This window comes from Gorilla gorilla, chromosome 1 (assembly GCF_029281585.2).
Source record: "Gorilla gorilla gorilla isolate KB3781 chromosome 1, NHGRI_mGorGor1-v2.1_pri, whole genome shotgun sequence".
NCBI lineage: Eukaryota > Metazoa > Chordata > Mammalia > Primates > Hominidae > Gorilla > Gorilla gorilla.
Window position 1 is genome coordinate 160,632,561 of NC_073224.2, and position 12,169 is coordinate 160,644,729.

Here is a 12,169-nt window from a genome sequence, read left to right on the forward strand (position 1 = left end):
TTTGCTTGAGAAATATCTTCTTTCTCTCTTAACTTTCTCCCAAAACAATCTTTTAAAAGCCTGACTCTAGCCTCACCTTTCCAATCTCTCTGCCTCAATGGCTCATTGCGCTGATATGTTCGAATTTCACTTCTGCTACAAACTTGCCTGCTCGGTGACTCTACATTCACCTGTCTGCCTCCCCATTTATCTGTAGCAGGATTAGAAAACCGTAAAATTTATAGAATATTTGTTTGCATTATGATTTCTAAATTTTAAGTCAAATGGCATATATGAAATTTAAAGTTTTTACCAAAAAAAACCCTCCAGATTATTTGAAAAATATGAAGATTTAAAAACACATATTCCACCATGTAATAGCCAGAACTGATAGGAATAAATCATTCAGAGTCGAGTCAGAAGAGAGAAACCACACCAGTAATTTGTACAGGGAAAATTTCACATAAAAATTATTAGCTAGTAACAAGAGATTAACTGCCACAGGGTAAAGAGATCCTTGAAGAATTCATAGATCCTATCCATAGGAAGCAGCTAAGGGCTAAGGCAGAGTACCTAGGGAAGAAACACATTTGGAAGAGAGCACAATCACCCTCAAACCCAGGGCTAGATTCCTCAGTGGAGAGGGTCTGGCTATGACATACCGGATAGGGAAGAAGGGCAGACTACAAGACTGGACACAGAAAACTGCCTGCTGGACGGCCAGCAAGACTCACTGGGAAGTCACCCACTGGGATACCATAAAAAACTTTGTGGAGGATGAGTGCCACCATGTGTCCTGCCTACTGCTGGCTGCCACACGTTGCAGAAGCAAGAAGGAAAGAAACAGACACTGGAACCTGCAAGAGATGACTCTTCTTCCTGCAGTGTCCCACCATTGCTTCCCATGATAAAGTTTACCCAGGTGCCAGTTGGCAAAGGAAAAATGTTAAGAGGGACCAGCCTCAGAATCCAAAGCAGGGCAAAGCATCATATGGATTTAAAGCTGAGAGGCAATAGATTGATAACCGGCCCAGAAAATACACTCTAATCAATTATAATTCTCTCACTGACTACTGTAGGCTCTTGAGTTTATGGCTAATGATCCAAATTATCAGTAACCCACATGGCTTCCTGTTAGAAAGAAAGATTTTTAGAGATTTGGAATTCTTAGAGACTCAATCGCCAACACATATAATTACCAATACTGCTGATATGTAGAAGTGAATCTAATAAGATAAGACAAAAATAGTACAGAAAACATGAATCCTCATGTACCTAAAATGTATTACTTTACAGTTGCATGTTGATATACCCAATGTGAAAAGAAATTATACAAAAAATGAAATGTGTCTTTAAGATATGGCCATAGTTCTATTCAGCTACAAGGACGTAACTACCCTTTTTTGATGTAACATTTGAATCCTTTTCTAAAAATTTTTAAGACCTGGATTTTATGTTTGTTTTAAAAGTGGTTTTTGATACCTTAATCTTTATTTCATTTTGTTTTGTCTTTATTTCAATTTGCTACTGTATCATCTATTGAAAAGTCTTATTAAACACTTCCTGGCACTAGGCTCAAATGAAAGTAAGATGTAAGTGATTATGATATTGCTTTCTCTTTTCTTGGACTCATTGGATGAAAGGAGACAATTAAAGTCAGTAATTTAAAAAAAACTGATTTTATGGAGTTGTTTTCGACTTTCAAGAAAATGAAATGTAAAGTTTTTGAAAAAGTACAGAGGAGAAGTCTTGGACCTTTTGCCTCCGGCTTTCAAATGCTGTTTGTAGGCTTTGTACCTAGGCAAGCAATGAGTCTGTTTTTTCTATTCACTCGGAAGAGTGAATAGGATTGATTTTCAATAGATATTAACTTTTGCCTATTCCTCTAGAGGTTCTTGCAGGTACTGATAACAACTTGGCAAGACATCTGTCATTTATGTAAGAGCAAGTCCAAAAAAATACCACAGTATCATACTTCTATAAAGTAAACTAGAATTCCCCAGGAGTTCAGCTAAGATGGCTAACTTGTAGTTACAGTCAATATGGACTGTGGCCTGCCTTTGACAATTTCAACAGCTTAAAGAAGAGTTTTAGCCAACTAGAGTTATCAGGCAGGTTAATTTCTGCCTGCATTAAATGAAATTATTTATTTCTTTCCCTTATGCTCCCTAAGTTGTGTTGATAAAGATGAATATGAGATCCACACCTTCTGAGAATTATATTTAATATAGTTTTTAGTTTTTCTTTTACACACACACGTCAATAAAAGGAATGCCTCTTCCTATCACTAAACCACCTGTGAAAGGTAAAACACTGGAACATTGGAACTTTTAAATATCTAGGTGAATCTTTATTTTTTTCTCATTTCTCAAATGTAAATGTGCTCTTAAAATATGTAATTTGTTTCTCTTCATGAAAGAAAGCAGATATAATGAGGGCAATATCCTTTTTAGAAGAAAAATAATTCTATGAAATATATGTTGCAATATTCTTTACATGCTGCTGAAACTTTGTATTTTTAAGAACAGAAACAGGAGCATAAAAATATAACTAAACTTAAAAAGCCCTTGTGACAGGATGACTGGTGTTGTATAACCTTTTTTGATCTCTCATAAATAATCATTTCTGCAAACCTTAGAGATGAGAGCTGCAATGTTTAAATTTTAAGGACATTCATTTTAATGAAGTCTCTGAGAAAACCAAGGTATTGTTGGGGTTGATGGAAAATTTGGCTTTATTTTTCACTCAGATACTGGAGTTGTGGAATCTTGCCAACAGGTAAAGAGTAACTCTCAGGTATTTATTTAGTTAAAACATTCTAACCAGTATTTACCTCATTTACTAAGTATGTTCAAAAGTCTCTGGGGCTGCATAAGACATTTTAAAAACTATTTTCAGGTAAACAGTTCCAATGCAAATTTAGTTTTTGAAGAAAGCTGCACTGTAATATCCCTGAACCTCTTTAAGGGGTTTCTTTGAGGCCCTGCAAAGCTCCCTTTGCATGAAAGGATTACTTACACTGACCTATAAAGAGAAATGTTTGGTTTGCGTCTCTTAAAAAAAAGTGCTATGGATTGTAAATTTGGATGCTGTTATAAATTGGGGTCATGTACTCAGACAAATAATGAAATGAATATTATCATTTTGCACTTACTTGAAATTATGTAAATTATTGAAATGAGAGAGAGAGAGATCAAGCAATGATATAGAAATATGGTCTCAGGTACTCAGGCTTACTATTACTGATTTATTATTTATTTTTCTTATTCCTTTCAACTATTTTGCATCTGATTTTCCCTACATAAAAATCAACTAACATAGAGAGATGAACCAAAAAGTTTATGATTTAGATATGAGATATCAATTTGCTTTTATAATCCAGCCATATAACAAAGTTAAGCAGACATTTTTAAAATATGATGAAAAGGAAACAACATTCTGATTTTAACATTTCCAGATGTACAGTTAATAATCAACTGAAACTATTACTTAATGAGTCTTATTTACAATGTTAAAGTTGGATATAATATTATAAAATGAAAGTCATACATTATTTAGCATGAAACTAGAGTTGTGTATACAATTTTAAAAATATAATTGAAATATATATTTCTTTTAGTGTCTGTTACAAAGCATGGTTGGTCAAAATCGTGAATTAACCAGATAAACTACATTTTCTCTCAAGGCCTCATGTATTTATGATTCTTAGGTTTTTTAACCTTAAAGGAGACTGCTGATTACAGGTCAAACTAAAAGAAAATGGATAGAAAGTGGATTTAAAAGACCGGTATGAGCTTGGCTATGAAAAGCAAATATGTAACAATTTTGCTTTTTGAAAAGTACTTAGATTGATATCTAGATGCCTTATCTTTTTGAATGCCAGTTAAGGAGAGAGCTGTGTGTATTTTGGTGTGTTAGTGAATATATATTCCCTGGTAGATTTGGGGAATCCTATATTTCCTACATATTTTACTTAACATGGTGGAATAGTTCCCACCTTGATAAAATTGAATTATTACTTAGAGTGATCTAACAGAACCTCATTTCCAGAATGCTTTCTTTTCATATCCTGTAATATGGTGTTTAAACTGTGACAAACGCTCACACATTGAAGAAAAAACAGACAAATCAAAAAACTTGTTTCCCATTATTAATCTTCTTCATTGGTACTTTTTAGATTTTTTAAAGCAAGTGCTTTCAGATAGGAATGATTTTTTAAACCTTTTGATTAGTTGTTTCTGCACTAAAGTAAAATTGTCAGTAAACACTCCAGGCATTTTCCAGTACATATTTTTACTGCTTTGTGTACTGAGCAAAGTATTGAGAGCTATGTAGTAAATTTGTAAGTGTATGCTGAATTTTCTGTTGGCCTCTCAACATCTTTTTTGTTCCTTCCCATGTCCCTCATGTATCTCAGAGGCAGGAAACCAAGAGTTTACATTTCTCAGGCTCCCTTGCCATCAGGGTTCCATTTTAGATTCACCAGTGAATGGCACTTGAATGATATTTGGAAGGCAGAGAGAATGAAAAGCCATTTTGTCCTGAAAATAACACACAGGCAGAGAGCCTGTGGCAGATGACTTCCTGCAGTTTCACAAGAGATTTTCTGATTTCTTTTCATGAATAATCCCCTTCAATTCTACAGGTTGCTGCAATAATTGGTAGAGGCTCTTTGTGATTATTGTATTATCTGATTTTCAGAACTTTAATCATGTTTTTCCATGGTCTTCACTTTTCCAACTATTCCAGCAGGTTTATTAGTATCTATTCCCCTGTATTTAATTCTTCCAGCATGTAACACCTAGAAAGGCTTCTGTTTTCCTAAAATATCCTGAATGAATCAATTATCTTCATACAGTAATAATCCTGTAGTTATAAGATACTTTTAGAATGATACAATTGAGGAACTATTTTGCCCACATCATATCTCTACCCACCTTTCATTTTGTAAGAATTATTTCCAAATTTAGAAGAGCATTCCTCATGTAATTTCTTTCTCAAATAATGTCAAATACCACTACCCACTCACTTCACTTACTGTCTCTCACTAATAAAATAAAATTCAAATTTCTTAGTTCTAGTGTTAGCTTTTCTTCTCATGAATCTTTTTCAATATTATTTTTTTACTTCTCTCTTTTACATACCCAATTCACTAGCCAATTAGAACAATTAAATATTTGTAATTCATGGCAATATTTATATTTTTAAATTTCAGTGACATTGTTTCTACCATTTATTCAGCTGAAATATACTCCCTTTTATCTTCACTTACAAAATTCATCCTGATATCTTGATACATATTTGAAAGAATGCCTGTCTTATCATTTCCAAAGCAAATGATAGAAGTACATTTTCCAAAGTAAATATGCTCTCTCTATATATACATACACGTGTATGTATACATATATACATACACGTGTATGTATACATATATACATATACATATACACATACACGTGTATGTATACACATATATACATACACATTTTTTAAAAAATTTTACTTTCCTAGAAGTGGCTAATAATTTTGTTTGTTTGTTTTTGTTTGTTTTTGTTTTTGAGATAGAGTCTCTGTCACCCAGGCTGGACTGCAGTGACGTCATCTTGGCTCACTGCAACCACCTCTGCTCCCCAGATGCAAATGATTCTGCTGCCTCAGCCTCCCAAGTAGCAGGGGTTACAGGCATGTGCCACCATGTCTGTCTAATTTTTGTATTTTTATTAGAGACAGGGGTTTCACCATGTTGGCCAGGCTGGTCTCAAACTTCTGACCTTGAGTGATCTGCCTGCCTCAGCCTCCCAAACTGCTGGGATTACAGGCATGAGCCACCATACCCAGCCAATAATTGTTTTTTGATTCAACATCTCATGTGTGTCCATAAATTCTTATTCAGATTTCAGTACAGCATATATTATGTCATTCAGTAATAATTTATTTCTTTATTTATCCCAACTCCCTATACCTATCAGAATGCCTGGTACATAGTTAGTACTTAATATAGTTTCATTGAAAGAATGAAAAAATAAAACAACAGAATAGATATTAACAAAACAAATTTTTAACAAAACACTTTTAAATTTTGGATACAATATAAAAAATAACTTTTCAAATATATAACTAATTGCAATAAGTTAAGAAAAATTCCACCCAAATTAAAGAAATTGAAATCGGAGTAGTAAGCTTACTTTGGAAGATGTGGAAGATGATTACACACATACAGTTTGAAAAAAAGAGCCATATCCAAATGAAAGACTGAAACTATGAGATCTAAAACACTCAGCCAAAAGATATGAACTCAACAGTATTACCAGAATTTAATAGTAGTAAAAGCAAGTATTGTCTGGATGAGGCAATCCCATAGTTAGAGCTCATGATCCAAAATTACAGAAACAATGTACAAAAAAAAAAAGAGTAAGCAGAAAAAAAGAGTAAAGTTATACCCACAAAGATAATGCAGTATTGAATGACAGTTAAATGATATACAATAAGCTTTATTTGCTTACCAAAAAGGTAGGAACACCAAAAAGAATAATATATATGTTAATCAGATATAATTTGTAAAAATAGTCATATATAATCAGTGAAATTAAAATCTCCATGACATATTGTATTGCAGGTTTAATTCAGATACCTTGGGAAAGAACTAGTGAGGTTAATAACAAATCAAACTACCCAGGCTGACACAGAGAAACAATGAGATAAAAAATACAAAATAAGGTACATGAAGCACAGACTGAGGAGGTCCAACATAAGTCTAACTTCTGTTTCAGGATAAAAGGGGGAAAAAAATGGAAGAGAAGCTACAGTCAAAATAAAAATGAGAATATTCCAGACATGACAAAAACCATGACTCCTCAGATTTAAGAAGCCTGACAAATTCAAAGCCAGATAGCTAAAAAAGAAATTGTTCTTCATGATTCTGAAGAACACCAAAGAGATGATCTTTATAGAAAAAAGAAATAAAATGAGACATCTAAAAACAAAAGTTAATTAGAATGAGGGAATAATTTCTCAATACTAACATGGAAACCAGAATGTAGCAGAATGACCTTTTTTTTAAAGGCTGAGAAAAAAAAAAACTTAACTTAGAACTTAATATTCAGTTAAATAATTGAAACCACCTTTGCAAAAATTATCAGTAAGAAAAATTCTAACAGTAAGCTAAGCTAACTTACAGCCCATCGTGCCTTTCCCTTAATTATTTCTGGGCGTTGGGGCCAGAAATAATTGAGACCATATAGTTATAATTGTTAATTATATTAATAATTAATTATATGAATACTTAATACTTATTCAAAGGAATAATTATACTAAAAGTTATACATTATTATAATATATTAATATAGTAAAATGTAATATTGGTTAATATAATTAACATATTCTATACTGATAATTATTATGTTAATAATTAATGATTATTCCAAGCTCATTTTGGAAGACATGGAGGCTATCATTTAAATGATAATAGGCCATACCCAAAACTCATCTGCTTTTGTAAAATTAATGGCAGGCCATCATGCTGAGGGGAAGGAGAAGAGCCTGAGTCCTACTAAGGCAACTTCCCCAATTAATCCTGCAAATACCACTATTGTAGATTGGCCTTTTGAGATATCTTTCTAGGGTTCTTGCATGTCTGACACCCATGGCTCACCTGCATCATCAACCCTGCTCCTGTGGCCCCATCCAGAAGCGATTCAGCCTGCAAAAGGGCAGCTTTGACTGTTTATGATGTCATCTCCACCCCAACCAATCAGCAACAAGCGCCTGTTACCTAGTCACCCCCGCCTCTTCCCCCAAAGCTGCCTTTGAAAAACCCCTAACGTATGAGCTTCAGAGGAGATGATTTGAGTAAACTCCATCTCCCATGTGGTGTTGCAGGCCTCGTATCTACTAAACTCTCCTTATTACAAGGCAGGAAGAACCCCTCAGGCAGTTACTTTACTATACTGAAATTTAGGAAAAAAATCAATCATTTTCAGAGCTGAACAAACTAAATGTTTACCATAACAGATCCTCAATTAGGAAATATCTAAATAATATACCTCAGAAGAGAGAATATGGTCCCAGCTGGAAAATTTAAAATGCAAGAAGAAATGTCAGTAAGAGTTGATATGAAGTTTGGTAAATGTAAAATAAAATTTACTCTGTACAAAAATAAGAACTCGTGGTTTGAGACGTAAGAGGAAAAGAACATTAAAACTGAAATACTTGACAATAATAATACCTAAGGCAAAGAGGGTGGTCAGAATCCTAAGACCACTTAGAATAGAGATATTTTAAATTTAGATGTATGATGTTAAATATACGTGTCAAAATATGAAGAGAAGACAATAAATAAATGCTTTTAAAAATGAAGTGCATAAATTCTAAAACAGAATTCTGTTTCAGGAGGAAACAGAATTAGCAATGGTAGGAAAGGAGAAAAATGTATGAAAAATATAATTAATTTTAACTACCGAAGGAAAGTTTCTGTGTAACTTAGATCTTTGCCTTTGAAACAGGAATACTATTAATACCATTAATTATTATTCTTAGATTAGTTTTAAAAAATGTTTCTTTTGTTGTTGTTGCTGTTGTTGTTGTTGCTGTCATTGAGACAGAGTCTCGCTCTGTTTTCCAGGCTGGAGTGCAGTAGTGCAGTCACAGCTGAGTGCAGCCTCCACCTCCCAGGGCTCAAGCAATCCTGCCACCTCAGTCTACCAAGTAGCTGGAACTACAGACCTGCACCACCACACCCAGCTAATTTTTTATTTTTTGTAAAGATGGGGTCTCACTGTGTTGCCCTGGCTGACCTCAAACTCCTGAACCCAAGCAATCCTTTCACCACCTTGGCCTCCCAAAGTGTTAGGATTAGAGGAATGAGCCATTGTGTCCAGCCAAAATAAATATTTTAAGCATGTATAACTACTAAAGAGGGATGCTGTGTATACTGGAGGAGTAAGTTCATTTCCAAAGCATTTATTGCAGCATTTTGGGAAATTTGGGGGTGCACAGATAAGACTTTCAGATGAAAGAAATAAACAGGCTAATTTTATTAGGTGTATGATATATCCAAATTACTTTATTTAGCTAATAAAGAAAGAGGGACTACCTCCCTCCTTGCTGCATTCCTTCCCATACTCCCATACTCCCTTCATGCCTTTTGGTTCTACTTCAGCTACACATTTCCTATGAGACGTGTGAGTCATATATGTTGAGCAATAATAGGCACCAAGGATACACAAATGACTAATTCTTTCTTTATTCTCAAACAGCTTGCAATCTAAATGTTGTCATATGCATGGGAAAATAGTCTATGCAGGGATGATAATTACAATGGAATTATGGTCACATGGCAAAGCACATGAACTAGTAGTAATTGCAAACACATTCCTTCATGGAGATGATGTTGAACTGAGTCATGATGTAGAAATTAGTGAAGTTGAATGGGAAAAAAAAGAATAAAAATTTTCTAAGCATAGGGAGCTCTCTGAGCAAGAAGGAGTCAAGAGAAGGCATTTTGCATCGTGGAAGTTACAAAGAAAGGCATAGTTTGATAGGGTGACTTGATGAGTATGAGAGAAAAGGGAAGATTTGAAGATAGAAAACTGAGAAAGGGCAAGCTCTTGAAAGACCTTATATACTGCACAAATAAGTTTAGAATATATCTCATAGGCAATGGGAATCAATAAAATAAGAACGTGCTATAATTTGATTTGTGTTTCTGAAAGACTCTTTTGGTTGTACCATAAAGGATTAGAAGAGAACAATACTAGAAGCAAGAAGAATTGTTAGCCTGCTGATGCAAAACCAAGATGAGAAATGATGAGAGATTAAGTCCAAACAGTAAAGATTGGTGGTGAAGATTGAAAGGGAGGATAGAGTCTGTCTGCAGTTTCTGACTCAGAATGCATTTTTCTGGGTATATGCAATTCCACTCACTGACAGAGGGGGACCAAAAAGAAGAGGATGAACAAGTTTGTGGGAGGAAGATAAATATCTTTTGGGCAGTTTAAATTTAGGATATAAAGGTAGTAACCTGTAGTAGAGTGAAAGATCGAAACATAAAACAGAGGTAAAGTTATTAGCCTCAACCAACCCATGCTACATGTTTTCCTTCTGATCAATCCCAACTACTAATGGAGCGACTAAACAAAATAAATTTTTGCATCAAAATGAGACATTTTACCCTGAGTACTTTCCAATGAAACTATATATAATTACCTGATACTAGTATAGTGATCTAAACATTAGAGGACTAAAGTCGCATATTCATACCACCACGCGCAAAGGGCAGCATAAAGGGATGAAGTGAAAATATATCAGTAAGTAAAATACTGATTGAAGGTAGCAAGCTTCATTTACCCATTTATTCTATTTCCAAATGCATTATTTAAAACATCTTTCTCATTTCTGACACTATAGGGTCTTCCCAGACCCATAGGACATGATAACTCATGGTCTAATACCAGTAATTTGAGACTGGGAATTTAGTAAATTTTAATCAATGTTTTATGTGTACATCTGAGAAAACATATACTATTAAAATCTTCAGTGCAGAGTTCTCTATGTATATCTGCTAGATTTTGTTTATTGGTTGCTTTGTTTAAATCTTTATCTCTATTAAATTTGACTACTTGATCTATTAATTACAAAAATGCTTTTAATTGTGTGCACTTCAATGGTATATTCATCAAATTCTCTGTTTCTTTTTTTCTACAATATATTTGAAGTCATTGTTCAGTGACATTACTTTTCCTTAGGATTTTTTTTGCCTTATATTCTAAATATCTGATACTGATAAACCAACATCTTTTTAGTTTAATATTGCACTGATATAACTTTTATACAACTTTTTTAAATTTTTCTTTCTATTTATACTTTACTTGTATCTCTTATAAAGAGCGTATAATAGGATTTTAAAAATTCATTTATATTAACTTAAGAAATAAGTTGTCTATACTTTATTATGATTATTAATATATTATATCTATTTCTACATAATTAGTTCTAATTAATTAAATTACAATTATTTATTTTTAATTAACTAAATTATTTCTAATTTAGTTAATTCTATTTGATTTTACATTTAACAGTTTGCACCACATTTCTGCTTGTAACAGCAACTCATTTTTAGCGAGAAATAATTGAATAAGCTCAAAGACCCTAAGGTCGGGGGTGCTGAGAAGAGCCCAGGCAGCACAACATGAGGACAGAGCTTTTCTTATAAGAAAACGAAGAGATAAAAAAGATGGACAGAAAACAACATAGATGATTTGGCAAAATGAGACAGAGGTGACATATTGAAGGGGTAGTAGATTCATCGTAGGGTAATGTCCTGCTTGAAATATAAATAGAATTTTGCCCTGGCCTATGGAAAAACATATTTTTTGGCTACTCTTCATCCTCATTTGTCAAATCTTAATAAACAATTATACTCAGGAAAACTTTTTCACATTCTTTGTACTTTGCTTTGTTCTGTTTTCTTTTCTTTTGTTTAAATAATAGGAGGAACTGTCTTCCATATGGGGATATACCAGTGAAGTCAGACCACATTAACAGCAACAAAAATCCAGAGTGAGTGTGAACATCGGAAAATAAATGATATAATACCTTTGTTTTATGAGAAAAGGAATTAGGATGATGAATGTATACATAAAAGATGAAGTTGAGTCATTGATCTATCTTGGTTGTCTATAATTTTTGTTTGCCTTTGCTATGGAGTGGATGTTTGTTGTCTCTCCAAATTTTATACATTGAAGCACTCATAAAATGTTTAAAAATTAAGTATTCTGCCAGGCGCTGGCTCATGCCTGTAATCCCAGCACTTTGGGAGGCCGAGGTGGGCGGATCACCTGAGGTCGGGAGTTCGAGACCAGCCTCACCAACATGGAGAACCCCGTCTCTATTAAAATATAACATTAGTATACCTAATGCTAAATGACGAGTTAATGGGTGCAGCACACCAGCATGGCACATGTATACATATGCAACTAACCTGCACACTGTGCACATGTACCCTAAAACTTAAAGTATAAGAATAATAAAATAAAATAAAAAATAAAAAAAATAATAATATTAGCCGAGCGTGTTGGCGTATGCCTGTAATCCCAGCTACTGGGAAGGGTGAGGCAGGAGAATCGCTTGAACCCGGGAGGCGGAGGTCGCGGTGAGCCAACATAGCGCCATTGCACTCCAGCCCCGACAACAA

General features: G+C 33.9%; 1 long non-coding RNA gene across 1 annotated transcript; it reads left to right on the forward strand.

Moving 5' to 3' along the window:
• The first annotated feature begins 7,777 nt into the window (after positions 1-7,777).
• Positions 7,778-8,891, forward strand: LOC129529438 (uncharacterized). The gene is made up of 2 exons (XR_008674937.1): positions 7,778-8,074; positions 8,600-8,891. It is a non-coding gene; the product is annotated as an uncharacterized lncRNA (long non-coding RNA).
• Positions 8,892-12,169: the final 3,278 nt, after the last annotated feature.